Genomic DNA, 25,553 nt, shown 5'->3' with positions numbered 1-25,553 from the left:
CAACAATCACACTGTGTGGACCTTAACTGGATCCAGATTCAAACAAGTAAACTGATTTTTTTAAATTATGATCTTTATGAGAAAATTAGAAATTTGAACAGTGGCTTGATAGTTGATGAGATTAAAGAATTTTTATTAATTTTAACATGTGATAATGGAATTGGGGTTATTTTAAAACATGAGGATTTTTTTTTGTCTTTTAAAAACATATACTAAAATATTTATGGGTAAAAAGATATGAAATCTGAGATTTGCTTCAAATGAATACTACTGAGGAAAGAAGTGGGAAATAAGTTGAAATCAGATTGGCCACAAAGTCATAATCATTGAAACTGGGAAATGAGAACATGTGTTACCAAACCAGGTTCATTTTTGCCCGCCGTCCTGAAAGCCAGACAACAAGACGACGAGATTGCTGTAGAGAGAGAGTTTACTCAAAAGGCAGCCACGAGAGGAAGCAAGAGCATGAACCTCAAATTCGCTTCCCTGAAAATAGGGACTCAGGGATATTTATGGGATGTGGGGGCAAGGTGGTCTGAAGTGTGGAGAGAGGTGATTGGAGGTGAGGAGAGGTGAGGTAATTGATGATCTGCCCAAGGGTAGTCAGACTTCATGGCTCTTCATAGGATGGGTCCTATGTTCAACATCCTACGTTGTGAACATAGGATGTTCACAAAATGGTGGCAATTAGCATGATCTGAGGGTGGAGTTTTTAGCCTCTTGACATCAAAAGGTCACCTATCGGACATCTCCACAGGCCCAGTTGATGAGTTGGTGGTCTTAACTGGCCTGAAGTGGACAAGGAGTTCTAATTCCTGAAAAACATCTCACACACCCATTACCATGGTGACCCAGGCTCCCGGGAGATGTTATCTATAGGAGCCTAGTGGGAGTCAGATAGCATATTGCCTAAGCAGTACAGTTAACAATGGGTGGGTAAACAGCTAAAAGCTATAATCAGTAAGTGCAAAAAGGAAAAGAACTTTAATTCCTAGCTACTTAATCATCAATGGCTAACTCTCTGCCCATTTCACATGGAGGTTCATTGTACTTTTCTCTCTCCTCTTATACATTTGAAATTTTCCTTAATAAAAGGTTTTCTAAAAATCAGTCTTGCCCACAAATAAACAGCCACAATTTATAGAACACTTAACATGAATTATTTCATTTGATCCTGGCAACAACTTTGTGAGGCAAGTACTATTACCATCATCTCCATTTTAGAAATAAGGAAACTGAGGCTTAGAGAGGTTAATTAACATATCGAAGCTCCCACAGCCAGAACAAAGACTCAAATTCACCACACTAACCACCATCCTACACATGGGTTTTCTGGAGACTGCATAATGGTGCTGAGTCCTGTGTCTAGGTTTGTATGAAATGAGAACAGAAGCTGTCCTTGGGGACAATTGGCATCTGGATTTCAGTCATTCAAAAAATCTTAAATCTCCAAAATACATAACAAAAGTAATTGGGAAAACAATAGTGTGTCCAAGTCATGCCAAGGAAAATGTATCTCTACTTATACTCCTAAGAAAAAGACAATTTAAGCCAACACATTATCCCCAAAAAAGTATGACTGAATCTTTCAAGGAATGAAAAAGCAAGTGTAATACTTGTAGACAGGCAAAAAGACATACGGTGCTTAAGGGAATATGAATTTGAATAGAAAAATTTGAACAATGGAGAACAGTCTGCTTCTTAGATCCCCTGATGTATGAAGTTTGGTCCATTTCCAATAGCAATCAGAAGATGCTGGCAGTGGCCCAGCTGGCCCGCCTGTAAGACCATCTGGAAGAAAGGGAAGTGTCAACCACACACTGGTCAGGCTGACAGCAGCAGTGGATGGTTCGTTCATTTTTACAGTACCTGTGGAATTACTAGGTAAGGTTAAAGAGGAGTGACATCAACTCCAAATCACCCTTGACTTCAAAGGAATTTAAGTGTCTCATCGAAATATTAAAGGGGACTTTTCAGCAACAGAATGAATCATGCTTAGAATGACTTACTACCAAGTTTTTAAAAAATTGGTCTGGAGTGCATCTCTGGTCTCATTTAAGGCCAATATTATCTTTCCCCCTGAATGTAGTTCGGGAAAGCTATCTTTATCATTCTGCTTGTATCTAACAACCCAGACATTAAGTCTCTGACTTGAATATATAGCTTTGAGGTTGAAAACTGTTATCTCCCCTAAACATTCTGTTCTGGGAGGAAATTGTTTTTTATACAGCAAGGGACGAGCCTAATTCTTTACTCTTTTCTAAGAAACAAAGATACAATATTCACAAAGATTCTTCAAACACCAGAGATAAAATACTCGATCATAAAAAAGGTGGTTTTTAAATCTTACTAGATTCATGAGAATGTGGGTACAGAATAGATTATCAGTAGTACTTTCCCCATTTTGAAAGAAATACAACCAGAGTTGTTTTATCACAAGTTTACTGAATTTCAAGCCTGTCACAAAGCAACAAGAGGTAAAAGGTTAAAAGAGTAGAGAAAATTCAGAATCAATCACTGTTTAATGCAAATACTCTTTGCAAAAATAAAAATTTTACCACAAATCTATCAACGTGATACACCAGATTAACAAAATGAAGAATAAAAATCACATGATCATCTCAATAGATGCAGAGAAAGCATTTGACAAGATACAGCATCCATTTATGATAAAAATCTAAATAAATTGGGTATAGAAGGAAAATACCTCAACATAATAAAGGTTATATATGACAAACCCACAGCAAATATCATTCTCAATGGAGAAAAACTGAAAGCTATCCCTCTAAGAACAGGAACCAGACAAGGATGCCCACTGTCACCACTCTTATTTAACATAGTATTGGAAGTCCTAGCCAGAGCAATCAGGCAAGAAAAAGAAATAAAAGGGATCCACATTGGAAAAGAAGAAGTGAAACTGTCACTCTTTGCAGATGACATGATTTTATATCTAGAAAACCCTAAAGAGTCCACTAAAAAACTTTTAGAAATAATAAAGGGATACAGTCAAGTTGCGGGATACAAAATCAATGTACAAAAATCCATTGCGTTTCTATACGCTAACAACGAAGTAGGAGACGGAGAAATTAAGAATACAGTCTCATTTATAATTGCAACAGAAAGAATAAAATACCTAGGAATAAACTTAACGAAAGAGGTGAAAGATCTTTACACCGAAAACTATAAAACATTGTTGAAAGAAATCGAAGAAGACACAAAGAAATGGAAAGATATTCCGTGCTCTTGGATTGGAAGAATTAACATTATTAAAATGTCCATACTTCCTAAAGCAATCTATAGATTCAACGCAATCCCTATCAAAGTTCCAACAACATTTTTTACAGAAATAGAACAAATAATCCTAGAATTTATATGGAACAACAAAAGACCCCGAATAGCCAAAGGATTCCTGAGAAAAAAGAACAAAGCTGGAGGTATCACACTCCCCAATTTCAAATTATACCACAAAGCCATAGTAACCAAAACAGCATGGTACTGGCACAAAAACAGACACACAGATCAATGGAACAAAATTGAGAGCCCAGAAGTAAACTCGCACGTTTATGGACAGCTAATATTCGACAAGGGAGCCAAGAGCATACGATGGAGAAAGGAGAGTCTCTTCAATAAATGGTGTTGGGAAAACTGGACAGCCACATGCAAAAGAATGAAAGTAGACCATTCCCTTACACCATGCATAAAAATCAACTCAAAATGGATTAAAGACTTGAATATAAGACCCGAAACCATGAGACTTCTAGAAGAAAACATAGCCAGTATGGTCTATGACATTGGTCTGAGCAGCATATTTTCAAGTCCCATGTCTGACCGGGCAAGGGAAACAAAAGAAAAAATGAACAAATGGGACTACATCAAACTAAAAAGTTTCTGCACAGCAAAGGAAACCATTAACAAAATGAAAAGACAACCTAACAATTGGGAGAAGATGTTTGCAAACCATATATCAGATAAGGGGTTAATATCCAAAATATACAAAGAACTCATACAGCTCAACAACAAAAGAACCAACAATCCAATTAGAAAATGGGCAAAAGATCTGAACAGAGATTTCTCCAAAGAAGAAATATAGATGGCCAACAGGCATATGAAAAGATGCTCAACATCATTAGCTATCAGGGAAACGCAAACCAAAACTACAATGAGGTATCACCTCACTCTGGTCAGAATGGCTGTAATTAACAGGACAGGAAACAACAAATGTTGGAGAGGATGTGGAGAGAAGGGAACCCTTGTTCACTGCTGGTGGCAGTGCAAACTGGTGCAGTCACTATGGAAAGCAGTTTGGAGTATCCTCAGAAAATTAAGGATAGATCTACCATATGATCCAGCTATTCCACTGCTGCATATTTATCCAAAGAACTTGAACACACAAAGGCATAAAGATACTTGCACCCCTGTGTTCATTGCAGCATTATACACAATAGCCAAGACTTGGAATCAACCTAGGTGCCCATCAAGGGACGAATGGATAAAGAAGATGTGGTATTTATACACGATGGACTACTACTCAGCCATAAGAAATGACGAAATCCAGCCATTTGTGACAACATGGATGGACCTTGAGGGTATTATGCTGAGTGAAATAAGTCAGAGGGAGAAAGTCAAATACCATATGATCTCACTCATAAGTAGAAGATAAAAACGACAAAAAAAACACATAGCATTGGAGAGTGGACTGGTGGTTACCATTGGGGAAGGGGGAAGGGGGGAGCGGGGAGGGCAAAAGGGGTGATTAGGGTCACTTGTGAGGGGATGCACTATAATTAGTGTTCGGGTGGTGAACATGACGTAATGTATCCAGAATTTGAAATATGATGTACATCCGAAAAAAAAAATTTAAATTAAAAAAATAAATAAAAAAATAATAAAAAAAATAAAAATCTTAGGGGGAAAAAACTCCTAAATGTTCCCTAATAATACCCAAATGGATTAAAAAAGAGAGAACAATGAAAATTGAGAAGATATGTAGTAATATAAATGTAGATAAATTAGGAAATCTAAAATTCTTGTAGTAGATTTTCTATTTTATCAGTTTTTCCCACTGAAGAGAATGTGTCAATATTTTGTATGCAGTCAGAGGAGTAATCGATAATGAATTTCTAAAAGAAAATAACTATAATTGCAAACCAAGTCCACCAGTCACTCCATCGGGTTACTGATAATGTAGGTGCTGTCATCTCATTTTCATTCTTTAAAACACTTATCACTCACTTACACAAGTCTCTTCCCTACTGTAGGTCAACGTAATGTAGATTATATATTTATTCATTCATTTAACAAATATAGCAGTAAACTTAACAAACTACCATGTTATATGCCAAGCACTATGCTAGGTGTTAAGAAGACAACTATGAATAGCACAGATGGTCCCCGCCTACATGAAGCTTTGGGAGAGACAAATAACTAAACAGACAACTGGAGCATAATAAGATATTAGGAACTAATGTAATGACAATTATGATAACTCTTAGAAGGGTAAGTGTAGGGTGCTATGAAAGAATATAAAAGTGGGACCTAAATTTGAATATTTATTTTACCAAAAAACTCACTGAGATATTTAGTGTTGATAGAATATCTATGCTGTCTCCCAAATTTTCCAACCTACCCTGTCATTAGGCAGGGTCATGTCATTGGTTCTAGGCAATGGGCTGGGAGGAGAAATGTGTCACTTGGAAGAGGAAGCATTTAAGATGCTACGTTGCAGGTCTTTCCTCCCCTGCCTCGAAGGTCATGGAGGCCATGTGTTGAGATGAAGGTTCACAAGATGGGAGCATCCTGGATTGGTAGGTCACAACAAGGAGGACAGGTAATCGGAAAAATTACCAACTTTCCCAAACTTCCTGTGAGCAAGAGATTAAGTTTGTGGTGCTAAGGCACTGAGGTTTAGAGGTTCATTTGTTACCACAACATGGCCTAATCTTCCTCAACCATATGCTCGCAGAAATCATGCTCATTCTCATGACATCTCTCCATTTTACCAAAGGAGAAATGAAGATACGGAACAGAGAGTAAGTTGCCTGAAATTAGTCAACAATGAAACAGGATATCTTGCCTTCTGGGTGAGAGCTGTATTGAAAAGACAAGCATTTTTCAAAAACAGGTTGAGACACAGTAATCCAAAATCAATTTATTGGGGCACAACCAGGAATTTTTAAAAAATAAAATGGAACAGACTAGCCCCAGGTAGAAAATATCAGAGTGCATTCCATTATTAAGTATTATTTTAGGAAACTTTTCTTTCAAATACACATACACACATGTACATTGCATTATGCAGACCCACACATGTGTACACATGCATTAGGGAGTCGCCACGTAAATGGATTTCTTACTGTGTGTTATAGACAAAAAGTTTGAAAAATGCTGCATTATACCACACAATGAGTTGTTCAATGAGAGTCATTTAGATAAAGCAATATAAGAATATTAATGAAGTGGATGCATTGTTTTAATATCATTCATCAGAAGCTTTGTTATTAGAGAAAAATAAAAAGAAGCATTATGGATTCATTCTAAGATGCCAAAAAAAGAAATTGTAAAAACTGCCATTCTACGTTAATTAAAATAATATGAAATGTAAGAGAAAATGTAAGGGAACCCTAGGCAGCAGGAAGATGAAGGCTAGGATTTAGATTCACTCATGCACCCATCCATTCATTCAGAAAATATTTATTGAGCACCCACCACCTGCCAGGCACTGGGCTAGACCCTGAGAAAACAGAGATGAGCTAGATATGGATAAGTTAGAAGTGTTCTCTGCCTTCATGGAATTAATACTCTAAGCAGGGAAGACAGACAGTTGGTTTTAAAAATACACATTTTGTTCTTGAGCCATGATTGCAGTGGGTGCTAAGGAAGGCAAGGCCCTGAATACAGCAATGTGCTGCTAAATGCTTAACAACCCATACTCTGAGACAGAACTTTTTGTGTATATATAGGTACATACGTTTGCTATAAATTTTACTGACATAAAGGATACGTAGCACACACCTTACAAATAATAATAAAATATACAATATTCTTTATTTTAAATACCATGTAGGCAATTGATTCCCACGGAATGCTTTTGCTGATATTTTGGTGAACTCTTGTATCTGTAGCCAAGGTATGGTTGCAATGGAGGAAAGCCTGTAGTTCCAATATGGGTGTTGGTGGGTATTTTCATTTAAAAGAGATGAAAGTGAAACAATGAAGTTGTATGTCAGAATTTGACTCACTTATCAATGACGTGAATGCATTCTTTGCTGAATAATAGTTCTTGAATACTAGAAAAGTATTTCCTTAATTTTTTGTGCTATTCACAATGTAACCATTATGGACATGACATATTTTTAAGTTTAACCTGCATTATTGTCACTTTCTTAAGTCTAACTAATCAACAAAACAATAAATAAGGCCCTGACTTGTAGCCTGATTTACACCATTTCACAGTGTAAATTTCCATGGGAGCACCATGGCCAATTTCAAGCTACCAACATGACATCATAGGACAGGGAGAACACCGAGGTAGAAAGAGATGTGCAGTGGTAGCACACCATTATACTATAATTTTCCACCATATGGACATAATAGACATAAATAACCTCAAGAGCACAAGTAACAATATAATGTAATAAAATAATTAGGGAGTGAGGAGCTTTGAATATATATTATCTTTGTTTTAATATAATTTATTTAGTTTTAAGTGAATATAATTTAGGTTTTTTTTTTTAGGAAGGTTAGCCCTGAGCTAACATCTGCCAATCCTCCTCTTTTTGCTGAGGAAGACTGGCCCTGAGCTAACATCCGTGCCCATCTTCCTCTACTTTATATGTGGGACGCCTACCACAGCATGGCTTTTGCTAAGTGGTGCCACGTCCCCACCCAGGATCCAAACCGGCGAACCCCAGGCCACCAAGAAGCGGAACATGCTCACTTAACCACTGCGCCACCAGGCTGGCCACAGCATAATTTAGTTTTTAATAATGGCTGAATTTAACAATCATCTCACAAAATTCTTGAAATTTTCACAATTGGCTCTTGTGAACATACCATTGCCTGAACTCCACAAGGATTGCAGAAAGCGCAAACTGAAGGTGGAAGAGGCTCTCAAGGGAGAAATCCTGCTCTTCTCTGTCCTTGGACAAGAAGGGCTTGGTATTGTGGAAGAACTTGGTGACAGTGGGACACAAGCCCAATGACTCTGAGTGTAGCTCCCAGGAATTAGTCTCCATCACTGCCAATAACTGGATGAGCCTCTCCCTTGCTTTTCCTCCAGAATAGAGAAAAGGCTGTCTGTGTAGATGAATAGCAAAGTATTTCCAAAATCCTTCCCTCCCAGCCTCTTCTCATCATCTTTTTATTTTCCCTAAAATACTTAAGTTGTTTTTTAATATGGCATAGATTGCAAAGACTACCCTTTTCTTACCTCCAAAATCTCTCTACCAGTTTGCTGAAATCCCTTTAGCAACAGAAAAATCCTTTTATTCTAAAGTTGAAGCTAAACAACTAAAAATGTGCCAAAGTAACACAGTGATGGAAACAGTACACAGTAGAGACAGGCACACAGTGGGTCAATAAACATTAAGTGACATATCAGATCCTTTCCTAGTTGACAATCTGAAGACACATGATGGCTACTGAAAGGGGGAAGAAAGTCAACCTCAGAGAGCCAAAGTTGGGCGTCTTTACCAACTTACTGGACAAATAGATGTTAACGGGGGTACTATTGGTCTCTACGGCTGTGCACATTTACATTGTGGCTTGAGACAACACAAGAGCAGTGTCTGCATATGCATAACCTAAGCTTTTAATTTTTAACAGAGTCCATCATAATAAAGGAGACTCCTCCTCAGAAGATCCAGGAAGCACTAAAAGGGTTACTCACAGTAGCTGTGACAGATAAATTCCAACCTCACTAAAAATTTACGTGCATAGCTTTTTATTACTTTTTCCCACATTAGATTATTATTATTTGTGTATTTGTTTGTTTAACCAAGAGAAGGGATTCTATTCTATTTATGTTTCTATATGTGACACATAGAAGTACCGGCATAGAGAAGGGACTCGAAAAGAGGATCTTAGAATGACTGGGAAAATGTACATTACATCCTTTTTGTTTGAGATCCTCAGACCTTCACTCCAGCTTCACTGCCTTTTCTCTGTAGCCCCAAGGATCATTCTTCTAGGCCCCTGTTTATAGGAGTCAATCTTGCCTGGCTAATGACTCAGGATCAATGTTCAAGCTGTCTCCATGCCCTGACTTACTCAATACTTTAGTATCTGCTATCCACCAGGTTCACTGTTTCCAGATCCATCGCTTTTCTAAAACAGCCAGCTTTTAGGGCAGAGAAGTGGGGGAGAGATCTGATTTGTACCATTGGCCAGTTTCTGTAGTGCTGATTTCAAGCTACCACTGTGACTTCACTAAACACAGATTTGAGAAGAGATATATGTAAGAGGCTCTCACAATCAACTTCAGCTCATCACTGATTTACATCTCATCAAAAGGCTATGGTCACCAGTATGACCTTGGTGTTAGAGCTGGATACTAGTCCCAACTCTACCACTGAGTGACTTTGGATAACTTGCCTAACCTCTCTAAGCTTCCGTTTCTTTGTCTGCAAACTGGAGATAATAACAGTAGCTACTTGATAGCTCTTGAGTGTTAAAAATGAGATAATGAATATAAAGTGCTCACCACAGTGACTAGTACATAGTAAGTGCTTAAGAAATATTAGCTACTACAATCATCATCATCATCTTATTAATCCCCTATCCTCCAAAGGTCAGCATCAGTGCTTCCATAGAGCATCAGGACACTACCTTTCCCATCTGCACAGCCTTCCAGTTGTCACAGGCAACCCCACCTTGTCTGGCTTATTGTATAAATATTTCCCTAAGCATTAGCATACCAAAATCCTGCTGCATTTTTGTTATTCAACTTCAAACTAGTAGGAGATAGGTCTGGAATATTTTGAATGGAACTGCTTAACTTCTGTAACAGAGAAATGGAATGTGCATTTGTTGAGTACCTCCTTTGACACCTAAGGCACTGTGCTGGGATTTTGTTACCTCATTTAATCCTCACAACAACCAGGAGATATTAAATCTTAGTTTCATTTCCATGGATGAGAAGATTTAGGCTCAAAGAGATTAAGTAACTTGCCTGAGGTCATACAGCTAGTGACACAGAGCCAGGATTCTTCCAGCTAATTCTGAAGCCGCTCTTTGCACTGTACCATGGTATTAACCTCTTCAAAAATACTCCAGCGGTGAGATGACAGGCTAAAGCACCACGAGAAGGCACTAACTGCCACAACTAGCTAGTAGCAAATGTGTTAGACAATTAAGAATAAATTTAATCTGCACGTAACAGAAACTCAATTACAGTGTCTTAAAGAAGGATTCTTTTTCTCGTGCAACAAGAAGTCCAAAAGGAGGTAGACTAAGCCTCACGCATTTACTGGAGGGAATCATCAAGGCCTCAGCCTCCTTTAGCTTCCTGTCCATCAGTCTTTAGCATGTGGCTTTCTTCTTCATGGTCATAAGAGGGCTACCTTTCTCCAGGTATTACATGTACATTCCAGACAGAAAGAAGTAAAAAGACACATTTCTTCTAAGTGTGCTCCTTTTTTATAAGGGAAAAAATCACTTTCCCAGAACCCCCACCCTGTGGACTTTTGCTTACATCTCATTGGTCAGAACTAGCTCACAAGGTCACCCCTAGTTGCAAAGGATCCAGGGAATTATGTCTTTTTACCTGAACATGGTAACATTCTAACTTTCTAACAACCCTGACTGAATATCAGAAGGGCAAGCAGACGGCCTGATCTCCAGTAGTCCTCAGAGCAGCCTGCCATTTTTCAGGGTTGAAAGGAGAAAGGAGAAGCAGCACAGAAACTTAGAATGGAAAGACACCTTTGAGATCATTGGTCTAGTCCAATTTCCTGCCTAACGAAGGAGGCACTTCTACAACTTCTCTAACAAATGGTTATCCAGCTTCTACTGAATACAGACAATGTAGCAGTGTCTGGATGCTTGACTATTACATGCAAGAGAGAAGGACTTTAAGGCCCTAGCAATAAACTGACTGCAGAATCACAGTTAAGAGCCAGAAAAGAAAAATGTAAAAACAATATACAGTCTAAATAAACAGCAAAGGGGTATATTACAATCTAGATGAGAGAGTGCAGAGTTCAGTGAGTTCTAAGCATGCAGTAAAAACATTTCCATCTTCCTAAACCATAAGATAAAAAGTTGAAAAAAATTAACTAAGTATGAAACCTAACATATGCCTAGGGGACACATGACAAAAGGTGGAGACTTGCCCCCACTGCCACAGCAGACAAATCAACTATGAAAGGCGGCTCAGCACTGTCACTTGTAGAGTGACCCCGGGTAGAGTTACCCTGGTAAGTAGCACCCAGGTCATGGCCTGATTATTTAACTCATTATTATCCAACTCAGTGGTTCTCAAAATGTGATCTGGGGGTGACTGAACCGTTCCTTTCAGAGGGATTTATGAGGTCAAAACTATTTTTATAATAATACTATTGAATTTTTGGCCTTTTTCTCTCTCATTCCCTCACTAGTGTACAGTGGAGTTTTCCAGAGGTTACACGACCTGTGATATCACCACTGTGTGAATGCAGAAGCAGATATGAGAGTCCAACTCTCTTTAATTAAGGCAGACATTTAAAAGATTTACAAAAATGTAAAACAATGCCACTTTTCTCACTAATTTTTTTAAGAATTTTTTATGCCTTAGAAAAAATAGGTTTCTTGTCCCATAAAAATGTATTGTTTATGTTAACATGTAATGGGTTTAGTATTGTTATTTTTAAATGAATCAAAAAATTTTGTTTAATTTCTCAGATTTAATTTCTGTTAATAGTGAATATCAATAGTTATAACATATAAATAAAAGCCCTTTGGGGTTCTCAATAATTTTTAAGGATATAAAAGGGTGATGACACAAAAAAGTTTGAGAAACGCTGATCTAATTTATGATCCAATGGGGGTGTTTTGAGAACCAGTAACTTTAGCCCAATGGAGATGGTATATCTGCTCATTGGATAAGTGACTCTATAATACCAAGAAGGCATTGAAATAAGAATAATGATTGTGAAGTAACCAAACTCATTACTAATTCTTTTGTGTTAAGTTTAGGAATAAGTTTTATAAACATCAAGAAAATCTCTGGGCTGGCTCTGTGGCCGAGTGGTTAAGTTCGCGTGCTCCGCTGCGGCGGCCCAGGGTTCGGATCCTGGGCGCGGACATGGCACCGCTCGTCAAGCCACGTTGAGGCGGCGTCCCACATCCCACAACTAGAAGGACCTGCAACTAAGATATACAACTGTGTACAGGGGGGGTTTGTGGAGATAAAGCAGAAAAAAAAAAAAAGATTGGCAACAGTTGTTAGCCCAGGTGCCAATCAAAAAAAAAAAAAAAAAAATCTCAGTATGTTTGTAATTTAAGGTGTTTGAAATGTTTAAGAGAATCTGCCATATTATAGAAACTGATATATTAGCCCTATGATTTATTGAAATTTTCCGTGTCTTTTTCTACCTATTTTAGAATGCATAACAGAGTTTGATTACATTTATAAAGAGTATTTAAACACTTCAGATATACTACATTGAGAAATCTGTATTGTCTTAGTCTGTTCAGGCTGCTGTAACAAAAACACCACAGACTGGGTAGCTTATAAACAGAAATCTAGTTCTTACAGTCCTGGAGGCTGGGAAGTCCAAGACCAAGGTGCCAGCAGACTTGGTGTGTGGTGAGAGTCCACTTCTTGGTTCACAGATGGCCACCTTTTTGCTGTGTCCTCACATAGGGGGAGGGGCAAGGAGACTCCTGGGCCTCCTTTATAATGGCATTAATTCTATTCGTGAGGGCTCTGCCTTCATGACCTAATCACCTCCAAAAAGCCCTACATCCTAATACCATCACCTTGGGGGTTAGGATTTCAACGGATGAATTGTAGGGGGATACAAATATTCAGTCCAATGATATTAATTTAAATGTATTCAGGGGCTGGCCCCGGGGCTGAATGGTTAAGTTCGCTGGCTCCGCTGCAGGCAGCCCAGTGTTTCATTGGTTCGAATCCTGGGCACAGACATGGCACTGCTCATCAAACCACACTGAGGCAGCGTCCCACATGCCACAACTAGAAGGACCCACAACGAAGAATATACAACTGTGTACCGGGGGACTTTGGGGAGAAAAAGGAAAAAAATAAAATCTTTAAAAAATTAAATAAATAAATAAATAAAATGTATTTAGATTTACAAGAATTGCTTAAATGCTTAGAAAGATTTTGCTTTTTTCAAACCTAACAAGCAAAATGCGCTGCATTTATATTATTTGAGATCTTCAGATATACAGTAGTTTATCAATTCCAAGATGCACATTTTTTTTTCTCATTATAACAAATCTGCAACCTGAGTATGTCTTACAATCGATGTGATAAGATAGCATTGGTAGTGTTTTCCTTTCTTGGTACTACATAAAATAATGGTGCATCTTACAACTGATGGCATCTTAGATTTGATGCTATGGTATTAAACTTGTAAATAGTAGTTTAAAATGTTTAAGAAAACTCAATAAACTAGTTTTATTTGGGGGAATTTAATCTGTTGAATTTTTAAATTAATAGAACATTGATTTAAAAGGAAAGTGAAAGCAATTTTTCTTAATTTTAACAAAAATTCACAAGATTTATTAATATTAATAATAAGTTGGACTTAGAGATTTAAGAAAAACAAATTTTTCCAATTTATAATTATTATCAATTGGTAATTAATTAAATACAAGTAAATGTGACCAGACCTTTCACACATGATGCCACCCTCAGATATAAACTGAAAGGACATCACAGAATAGCATGCAGGATGGGGGAAATAGTCTCCACTGAGAGTTCTTCTCTATATCCAATGGGTTAAAAATATATCATTGTCTAAATATGCCTGAAGTATTTTAGTAGCAAGCAATTTACCTTTCTCAGTGCTGAACTTTGAAGTTAATCAAAGGTTAATTGTGATCGGCTTTACACAAATTCATGAACTTTTTTCCCATAACAAAAATGCTATGTACAAGAAGTCCATCTACACTGGATAATTTGTCGAGGTGGTTTCAGAGAGATTATCTAAGAGAAGTGTCCTTGTGAGAACTGTTAAGACAGAGGAAATTCATCTCACTAGAGGAAATGCTCTGACTGTAATGGTATTACCTATAAAAGCAAAAAGTGTGAGTGAGAACACCTTGTGTGTAAACCCCTCACCTGCCCATGGTTAATGATATCACTTGCCATTCAAGTGGTCAAGCTTGATTCCTTCTCTGTTCCCATGTCCAACCAGGAACCAGACTTTGGTTCTTCCTTTGACATAGTATGAACCTTCCTCATGGTATGAGCCTTTGGTCCTTCCTTTCACACGGAATGACATATGACGGTGGTGGTGAGAATGGATGGGCTCATACCTACTCCCCCATCCTCACTGCCGCCATCATACAGTCCAGCCTTTATTCTTTCCCATGAATGCTTTCTAAATATGGAAATGTTTAGAAGATCAACTTTAAGGGTGAGAGGATCTCACTCTTGATTACTGCAGGATTTAATTTAAATAAAAGGCTAGTTTTGCTTTTCTAAGGTAATGCCTTTTGTCTTCAGCAGTTGCTGAAGAACCAATACAGTATGTGTGTGTGGAAATACTAATGAGAATTCTGCAGTTCTTTTTCGGTGCCTAATCTCTCGTCTCCTGCTGAGCACTAGTTACTCCAGTGTCTATCAGATGTCCCTCCTAAGGCCATCAGATTAGACCCTGGGGCTGCCCTTGCAGTTTTTCTTAGAACGACCAGCTCAGCCTCTAAAGCAAGGGTCAGAACCTCCCAAGAGGGCCTTCACAGCCAATCAGCTGTTTCTTCTGGCTCTAGTTCAGTCCCAATCTGTACTCTATTTAAAGGACTGAAAGTTAGAGCTGAGCCAAAGAAATAGCTAGGAGGTGACAGCAGCTAAGCCCTCAAGGCTTTAAATAGAGTAAAGACACAGCATAAGGAGTAGCTTCCCTGGAGTGTTCCTACTCAGTAAAGGGATCTTTCATAAAAGTCACTCTCTGTGTATTACTCATGATTGCACTGGAATCAAAGGCCTGGTTGCAGTCAAGTTAAGAAAAAGGTGGGGCAGCAGTGCCTACATTGGCCAGGAGACAGATTTCTGTCATCCTAACGTACAGGAAAATACCATTTGTTATGCCAGAAAAAAATATGTCTTACAGGGGGTCAGCCCAGTGTCACAGCAGTTAAGTTCACACGTTCCGCTTCAGCGGCCCAGGGTTCGCTGGTTCGGACCCCAGGTGCGGACCTACACACTGTTTATCAAGCCATGCTGTGGCAGGTATCCCACATATAAAGGAGAGGAAGATGGGCACGGATGTTAGCTCAGGGCAAGTTTTCCTCAGCAAAAAGAGGATTGGCAGCAGATGTTAGCTCTGGGCTAATGTTCCCCCCCTCCCAAAAAAAGTCTTACAAAACAAATGAGAGGACTGTGTCTATTGATCAATTATTATTTCATCTTACTCTATGAATTCTTGAACTTCAGATAAATGATTCTTCACCAGAGGAGACTTCAGTTCCTAAAGAGTTGTCCAAAGGTGGGGCCACACAGGCCCCTAAATGTGTGAAATTAGAAGGTAGAAAATAGGGGTTAACTGACAAGTTCACCCGAATCTAAAGACACTCAGAGGTAAACATATTTAAAAACTCTGAACTGGTCTTACAAAACCAAAACACAGCTGCAGCCGAATCTGGCATACATATGCTGGCTTGCCTTGCTGGCTCTCTGGTTAAGCAAAAAGATGATAAAAATCACCAAAGGCTTGGAAATGCTACTTTTTTTTTTTTTAACTATGTGGCTTAATTTTAGATAGCATGAATTGACTCTCTGCTATGAAAGATGATACACTCTTGTTATTTCTCCTACATGTACTTTTCCCCCATTCCATTTTTCATTGCTTATATTATATTTACTTTGCCAGGCTATAAAACATCACGTTGTATTCTGTAATTGTGATACTTCTAGTAACTTAGTCCTTGTTCTTTTTTAAAATGGATCCAGTGCTCATTTCCGGTTCTTTTACCACTCCTAAATTCTTGATCTTCATTCATTTCTTTGGCTGGATTTCAACGTCAAATGGATATTTTTCAAGAAGAGCTCTCAGGTTTTATATCTCTTACACACTAGATTCTATATACTACTTCCCTGTATATTTTCATGTTTCAGAAAGCCTGCTTGCTGACTTTATAAACAAGCAATTATTTGGTTGGGTCACAATATCTTGTTCTCAGAAGTTTGTAAATATTGCTCCATTGCATTCTGGTTTTGAATACCGCTGAGAAGTCTAAGGCAAGCCTAATTTTCCTCCTTACAGATGACTTACTTTTTCTTCCTGAACAGTTAAACATTTCTTTTCTTATCCTTGAAAGTCAATAACTTAACCAAAGTATGTCTCAATGCTTATTGTGCTGTATCAACTTTTTCTAGCATGCAATGAGCCCTTATAGCAAAGGATTCAGTTTTGTTAATTTTAGGGAAAGTTTTTTTAATCATCTATCTACTTTGCCTATTCCATTTGTTATCTATATTGGATGGTCTCTGTCTTCCATATTGATTGCCTTTTACATATTTTAATCTTTGTCCCTTTTCTCTGCATTCACTGATTATTGCAAGCATTTCCTCCACATCACTAATTTTATTTCCAACCATTGTCTATCATGTTCCTTGCTCTTCCTAAATTATTTATTAGATCTATAATGGTGCTTGTTGGGGTCTTAATTAGTTTCCTTAGCTCTGAAATTTCCCTGTTCATTTCATTCTGTTGTTTTATTATCACATTTTTGGGCCTTAGTTTTATAGAATAATAGTATCACAAAGTTATTCTATACCTTAAAGGACTCTGAGGAAATCTTGTTTGAAGAAGGTATATTTAGTTATTTTAAAACCCATTTTCCCCCTTAAAATATGTTTTTTTGTACTTTCTTTTCCTTCTCCTTCTCCTTCTTGTTCTAATGCATTTGCTTACTTGTCATGCCATTTCTTTTCATTTTTCATTAGATAGCTCTGCCCTGACTTCCTATTTGCTGTAATATAATGTTTCTACTTTATTTAGGACCAGTCTGCCTGACCCATTTGGAGCTAATTTACTGCATTGGAGTTGCTTTCAATCCACTTATCTTTAGCCTGAGGGCATGGTGGGAGGGATGTGAGGGGAGACCCACACTAGGTTGGGAGGAGCCTCTGATTTCTCCTTTAAAGTTGAGTTAAACAACATGCAAGGAGTGCTGACCCCACCCAGTTGTGGCTGTATTCCTCTCATTCACCCTACTCCCCATAGGGACCTGGAAGATGGGAAGACATGGAGGCCTTCCTGCCTCTGTCAAGGCCCCATAGGGGTAAGAAGGGTCAGCTACACTTGAGGCATTTTCCTTTACTTTTCCCAGGGTTACCTACCTACTCCCTCAGACTGCTTCTGTCCAAACTGGAAGACTGTTAAAAATCACCAGATTTCTCGATACTGTTCCTGTGGAGTGGGTGTGAAGAAAAGAGTTACACCAAAACTTCTGTCACTTTTTGAAGTTTACGATGTAAAATTGTTCTCCTTTATTCAGATGCTGTTCATGAATTGTTGTCTATTTTTCCCTGCTACTTCTGTTCATTTCATTAGATTTGGAGGAAGATTACTTAATCTGGCTTTATTTTGCAATTTGTATTCAGAGGTCTCTTTACCCTTCCTATTTTCAAATCTTATAAACTTATAATAATGTATGAATAGGGAGCTGGCCCCGTAGCCGAGTAGTTAACTTCGTGTGCTCTGCTTGGGTGGCCGAGGGTTTCACTGGTTCGGATCCTGGGCGTGGACATGGCACCACTCATCAGGCCATGCTGAGGTGGCATCCCACATGCTACAACTAGAAGGACCCATAACTAAAAATACACAACTATGTACCGGGGGGCTTTGGGGAGAAAAAGGAAAAATAAAATCTTTAAAAAAATAAAATAATGTATGAAGAGAAAACATCTAGAGAAATATTGCAGCTACATAATTTGTTAAAAAGTAAAAATTACTGATCAGACTGTTTATTGCTCTTGGTTAAACACTCCTCAAAACTGCTGCTGTGTGACAGTGAAGAGGCACAGACTTCAACCCCAAAACTCTGCAGACCTGTGTTCAAAATCTCAATTCCACCACTCACTAGTGGTAGGGTACTGAACACGTTATCTAATGCCTGGAAGGTCTCAGTTCCTTCATCTGTAAAAAGGGGATGATAATAATATCTACCTCATCAATTGTGGGGATTAAATAAAATAATGTACATTAAGTGCTTATCAGAGTGCCTGGCACTGAACCCACTCACTTTCTAAGTTCTATGTGTGGCTTCCCCTTTCCATGATGCAGACCACGCAATAGGAATTTTTAGAATTACAAGGAACCAACCAGTTAATCAGATAAACAGGCCAGTTAGAAATGGTTATGAGCTAAGGAAGACTAGAGTTACAACATCCCACTCACTGGCCCTCCCAGAAAATGTAAGAGACTGTGGCTTTCAGAAACAAGGTCTTCACCTTTGTCGGTGTCGCAATCTAATGTACACGTCAGGATAGATGCAGAGAGGGCTGATGGCCACTCTGAGTTTATTATAACCAGCGTTTCAATATATACATAGCTTACATCTGTTAAACATACTCAGGTGTTCTGGATGAAGTAATTAGCGAATGCCAAGAATTCTTAGTGATTTCTCAAGGAGCCCTCCCTCGGCCTCTGTTCTGATATTATCATGTTATTCCTGTGCTGGTATATTTTTTTTTTTTCTTAAAGATTTTATTTTTTTCCTCTTTCTCCCCAAAGCCCCCTGGTACATAGTTGTATATTCATCGTTGTGGGTCCTTCTAGTTGTGGCATGTGGGACGCTGCCTCAACGTGGTTTGATGAGCAGTACCATGTCCGCGCCCAGGATTCGAACCAACGAAACACTGGGCCGCCTGCAGCGGAGCACGCGAACTTAACCACTCGGCCACGGGGCCAGCCCCTGTGCTGGTATATTTTTATCTCAGAGCATGCAAGGTCTCCTAGGCAACAGCCCCTCCTGCTCCCAATATCAATATCGTGTCTCCATCTGTGCCCCCAGGTGACCGCTCCTGTGTTAGGTTGCCCAGCCCTGGAGGTCTTACCCGTGACTGGCCTTCTCACCTCTGGGTCACAGTTTGTTGGCAAGCCTTTTCCAGTGATTATTAACCCTTCCTGTGTCAGGGGCGGCTACAACCTTTATTGCTTAACCTAAAGGAATGCCTTCAGTGATAGAAAACTCATGTCATTGGAGCCAGAAGGAAGCTATGGCATCTCATATTTCTTAGAGGTCCCTCAGGGCTATAGCAGACTACCAAACGAAATATAACATGGCTGGGTGAGACTCAGAGGACTCCTCAAAGAAGCCCAAGAACATGGCTACTTAGTCCTGGTATTAAACATCTCAAGCCATAGTGGTTCTGGTGTTGAAGGAGATGGCCACCCTGGTCAGTCTCTCACCCCTTGTTAAGGTTCTAATGTTCTAAAATGGCTCAGAGCAGAGAAGTATCAGGTGACTCTTCTCCATACTGAACTGGGACCCCTGAACTCTCCAATCATCTTTTTCTCCAGTCCCACTTAGACCCAGGCTGGGGCAGTGACATTCCACGCTTCCTGGCACATCACTTGCTCTCAAGCTGCATTTTTTTCCCCTTCCCAGGCAGACTGATAGAGCTGCAGCAGAGCACTGGCCAGGAGACTGGAAAATGTTGCTTCCCTCCAGAGCAGCTCTGGTTAAGGTGCACTTACCTGATGATGCCTGAGAACAGACTCTTCCCTGTGCACAAAATCAAAGCACTTTCTAAGGTTCAACAGAGAAGCTCCATCTACTGAAATGCACTACACTATACTCTTAACTGAAAGCTAGGCCACTCAAAGCATCTAGCTTTCTCTGTAACACTGATTCCATCAATTTTCATAACAAAGGACAAGCCAGAAATTTCCATACAGATAGGTTGTTCGTTGTTTTCATACAAAGTGTGTTACTCTAAATAAATTCAAAGGCCAAATCTTTGAAACTCAAACAATCAAGTTATAAGGAGAGCTTCCATTGCTGAGACCTATAACATATATAAAATAGTTAATTATACTTCATCTTTTAGACTCGGTTTTTGACAACGTATTTTCAACATTTTGCTAATGATGCATTATTTTGCTTTTTTTTCCTTCACAGTGAATCCACAGTCAACCAGCTTAGACCGATGAGTATCCATTTCAGACTGAAGAGTCACAACTTTTGGCATGCCATATCCATCTTCTCATATTCCCTCAAGTAATAAAACCCTGAGTTTTAGCTGGGCGTATTTCCAGGGGAAGTGTGGCCATATAACTAAGTTCTGGCCAATAGAATGTGAGCAGAAGTGGCATATGCAATTTCTGGTTGTGCCCCTTAAAGTGGAAAGTGTGCCTTTTATTCTACTCCTTCTTCACCCATCTTGGTGCCTGGAACTTGGACTTGGTGACAAGCCATGTAGAACCAAGCAGATGAGGTTAATATTCTAGGGACACCGGTGGAACTACAGGATGGAAGGAGCCAACATATCAAAATTATGTGAGAAATGAATCAGACTGCTAAATGAGAAATAAAATTCTATGTTGTTTAAAGCCCTGTACGTCTTCGTTAAAGCAGCTTAATCTGTATCCTAATTGAAACACCTCACAATTTTAATTTCAATTGTATTGCATTTAGAATTTATGCTTTTCTTACTAATTGCTATTTCATTTTCATTAGTTGTTACAGAGTTTGTAAGTCAAGGAGCAATCAAACATTCCAAGAAATATACACATTTCTGTATAAAGAGGAATGATAAATTTGCTAAAATTGATGGCCATTAACATCACGCAATAGTTCAAAATGATCATTTTATTGGCTAATTATAAAAATCCAAATCCAGTGAACAAACCCTGTTCTCAAGGCTATGTACAATGCCGTCTACTCATAAAGAACATTAATGTAGTCTGTTAGGGGAAGTGCGCCTGAACATTGAACTTGGTTCTTTTTGGAGCAGCTAGGGCAAAAGCTAGAAGCATTCCAATAATTCATGATAAGCAAACAATTTCCAGTTGCTAAATCCTCTTAGCAGATGTAAATGAATTATTCTAAATCTATATTTAACAACATTTGACCCTCAGTTTTAAAGTTGGCTAAGAATAGTTTGTTCAGAAGACATAATGGACACATTTAAAACTTTCTGATATGCACTTGGATTGTTCTAACTATGAACAATTTTAGAAAGTAGATTGCTATTAGATGCAAATTTCCACTCATAAATAAGTCAGCTAGAGAACTAAGTGAGAAAGCAAGTTTTGAGTCATTTCTCTTAGAATTCTAAAGACAAGGAAGCAGTCAGGAAAGGAGAAATAATTTTAAATAAAGAGCCCTAGTGCCTAGAAGTTTTACTTCACTGTCATGTTCAATATGACCATAATTTCTTTTCTACTGTGGCTACCACATATAAAAGACAGTGAAGGTAGAAGTAGCATTAGAAGAGGAGAAGAAATGTGTGTTTCTAGTCTGTCTAACTTTCTTTGGGCTACCAAGATTGAGCGAGAGTGGTAAGTCAGAAAACAGAAGCCCTAAATGTTGCTGAAAGAAAAAGAAATCACACGGCCTTCAGAGAACCTTTAGGGAGCATCTGGGAGAGGCTATGAGGACTTTCAGTTTCACAAACCATGAATAAGTCCTAAGAGTCATCTCATTTCAAAATGAAGATTTGTAGCAATAAATTAACTTCTCTCAACTTAGCTATTTTCACTAATGGAATAGTGATCCCCATGTCACATGAACAAATCACAGAACGTCAGTCATCTATCCCAGATCTTATCCTGTGTTAATGGACTGAATTTTTTCCCCTCCAAAATTTGTATGTTGAAGCCCTAACCCGCAATGTGACTGCATTTGGAGATACAGCCTTTAAGGAGGTAATTTAGGTTAAATGAGGTCATAAGGCTGGGCCCTAATCCAATAGGACTGGTATCCTTACAAGAAGAGGAAGAGCCACCACAGATCTCCCTCTCTCCATGCACACACAGACAAAAGGCCATGTGAAGACACAGTGAGAAAGTAGCCATCTACAAGCCAAGGAGAGGGGCCTCAGGAGAAATCAACCCTGTCAGTACCTTGATCTTAGACTTCCAGTCACCAAAGCTGTGAGAAAATAAACTTTTGTTGTTTAAACCACCAGTCTGTGGTATTCTGTAATGGCAGCCCAAGCTAACTAAGACATCCTGTTGCTCTTGTCCCCGCCCGACAGGCACAATGCTCTAACAGCAGCCCTTAGCTGCAGTCAAGTAAACGTCTCCAAAGACACATCGCTTCTTTTCTATTCCAAACTTTTGCTCATGTTACTCCTCATTATCACTATATCTGACTGTTTTGATAAAGAGCACCATTATTTCTTAAAGGATAACAGTAGGCAAAGTTTGTTAATCTCCCTCTCTCAGATCTTCCTGCCTATGATTGAAGCCTGTTTGGAAGAGGAGGCTACAACTAAAGCACTAATGGGGGTTTTCTTGCAGACAGAGCACACACATGGAACTAAACAACCTCTTCCAACAGGAATCATAAAGTAATTGCTTGCTAAATTTGCATCTGTCCAGCACTTTCACACACATAGATTTCATTTGATGCTCACAGGAGAAGAATAGGAAGCTGATAATTTTCTTGACCAAAACTAGATATAACTATGAAATATTATTTTAAAGTAATTAGTATTCAATATTATAATTTATTGGTTTTATTTTTCCAAGAAAATAAAGTCTTAACATATTTATCTGAAAAAGATTCTATCTACCAAAAATGTCCTTTTTTGGTAAAGGGGATAGATTTGTACTGAAGCAATCAAAGCTCTCACATATATTCACAAAATGGCTCATCAAGATTAAGGATCCCAGCATAGACAAAAGAGATTTCTCCAAATAGAAACCATACTTGATACTTGCAATTCACTTGCATCATATTCTAAGCAAAAAAAAAACCAAAAAAAAAGCCCATTGGGTTCAAGTAATTCATCAAATTTAGGATATAAGAGATGTAGCAAGGCCAAATTGGAGTAATAAATTTACTAACTACTAAAGTTGATTTTTTTTAGAATACACTATCAGTTCTTTTGTCAACTTTTGAGTATTTCAGGTTACTCATTTACATGAGCACTTTGGTCTTTCCCAGCAAGGACACCTGTTTCTTTCCTTTCTGCTCAGCTACCAAAATAGCTACTCATTTTTACAGACACTAGGTCTCAAATGAGGTTTGAGGTCTTATTTTTTTTCTCTCTTCCAGTAGAGGCCACTTGTCACCTTCTAAAGAAGTTTTCTTTTTAGTAATAAAGGTTTCACAAGTTTAGAAATACATCTTAAAATTTAACTGGAACCTTAGAAGCCATTGGTCATATTAATAAATCACATGGATTGGCATATCTTAAAATTTAGTGGTGGCATTATTCAGCAAAATGGGCCTCAATGAAACACAACACTTAAATAAATATTATAACTCCTAGGAAGCATTTCCCAGGGAGGCATTTTAAATTTAAGTTATACCGATTAATTATCAAAAAAAGATTATCCTCTTGGGAGAAATTTTTCTATGGGTCAATAATAAGCTTCTTTCCTATTTTTCAAAGATGAATAAAAACTTACTTTAGAGAGAAGGAAGAAAATATTTCAGAAGACAGAAGTTGGCCTCTGAACAAATTCCTTCTGTGACCGTGCTCACGTGTGAAACCCATGCAAAATAGTTGCCACTGCTTCAGCTTTACCTGGTACAGACAATGGGTGATTTTGTATGATTCAGAGTTTATATCTCACTTGCATCATTACTCACCGTTCAGACTTAAAATGTCACCAAGACTCAATGGCTTCTCTGGGCATATAGGCACAGTCGTACTATTCCTTTTCTGTGGTATTTGAAGTTGTTTATATGATGTGCTGCATAATCACCCCATGGGTAAAGTTTCAACGAAGGACAAAAACCAACCTTATTTTATTCTGATTAAAAGGATAATATAGGGGCCGGCCTGGTGGTGCAGCGATTAAGTGCGCACGTTCTGCTTCGGCGGCCCGGGGTTTGCTGGTTCAGATCCCATGCTGTGGTAGGCATCCCACATATAAAGTAGAGGAAGGTGGGCACAGATGTTAGCTCAGGGCCAATCTTCCTCAGCAAAAAGAGGAGGATTGGTAGCAGATGTTAGCTGAGGGCTAATCTTCCTCAAAAAAAAAGGATAATATATTTTCATATAAAATATTCAAACAACTCATAAAAATGTATAGAAAAAAGTAAAAAAACACCCCAAAGTCCTAGTTTTTATATGTGGCTACTATAAACTATTGTTATGATTTTGGAGAATATCTTCCCAGATGTCTCTCTAACAATATACATATTCTAAAATTTTAATGAACCAATACTAAGTATGTTATTTTTGTAACCTGATTTTTTTCACTTATCAGTGTGGCTTTCCATGTCAGTATATAATTGGTATACATAGATATATATCATATTCTTTAATGGCTGCATAATATTCCTATCCTCGTGTATGTCACAACGTATTGAAACAATCACCTCTTTAGGTTGCTTCCAACTTTTTGAGATTGTAAACTACAATGTAAAGACTATGTGATTTCAATTTTGTGTATTTGTCCAATTATTTCTTTGGGGCAATTTCTTAGCAATGGACTTTGCTGGATAAAAAAATATTCACATTTTGAACTTTTGATTTCTTTTAAATCTATATTCCCAAATTGCCTTCAGAAAGTTCTGTACCAATTTACTCTCACCAGCACTGTGTGAGAATGTCTGTTCCCCCACGGCCTTGCAAACACTGAGTTTTGCCCATCCTTTCCAACTCTGGCAATATAATAGGTGTATTAGTCCCATTGCTGTGTCACAAGTTACCACAAACTTAGCAAATTAAAATGTATATAGCTCACAGTTTCTGTGAATCAGGAGTCCAGGTACAGTTTAATTATCTAAGATTTCTCACAAAGCTGAAATCAAGGCATGAGCCAGTGCTGGGGTCTCATGTGAAGGCTCAACTGAAGAATGATTCACTTCCAATCTCACTTACTTGGTTGTTGGCAGGATTCAGTTCCTTTTGGGTTTTTGGACTGAACAGTTCTCAGCTGGCTGTTGGCCAGAGGCTGCCCTCAGTTCTTGCCACATGTGCCTCTCCAACATGGCAACTTGCTCCATCAAAGCCATCAAAGAAGAAAGTCGGTTAGCCAGATCAGAATCTTTTTTCTGATCACGGAAATGACCTTCCCTCACTGCTGAGGTAGTCCATTCGTTCTTAGAAGTAAGTTACTTAAGGGGACAGAATTACACAAAGCTGTAAATGTCAGAAGGCAGGGATCACTAAGGGCCATCTTGGAAAATGCCTACCACAGACCATCCTCTGGTCCCCAGTGATTCACATCACTTTCATATGCCAAATACATTCA

General features: G+C 38.5%; 1 protein-coding gene across 4 annotated transcripts in view; it reads right to left on the bottom strand.

Annotated features, from left to right (window-relative positions):
- LOC124227799 (translation initiation factor IF-2-like) overlaps positions 1-25,553 on the bottom strand; it is a 62,867-nt gene that overhangs the window by 29,056 nt on the left and 8,258 nt on the right. The gene's annotated exons all lie outside the window — the stretch shown is intronic.

The sequence above is a fragment of the Equus quagga genome, chromosome 16, assembly GCF_021613505.1.
Source record: "Equus quagga isolate Etosha38 chromosome 16, UCLA_HA_Equagga_1.0, whole genome shotgun sequence".
In the NCBI taxonomy this organism is placed as follows: Eukaryota; Metazoa; Chordata; class Mammalia; order Perissodactyla; family Equidae; genus Equus; species Equus quagga.
This window is presented reverse-complemented; position numbering and strand designations above follow the sequence as displayed.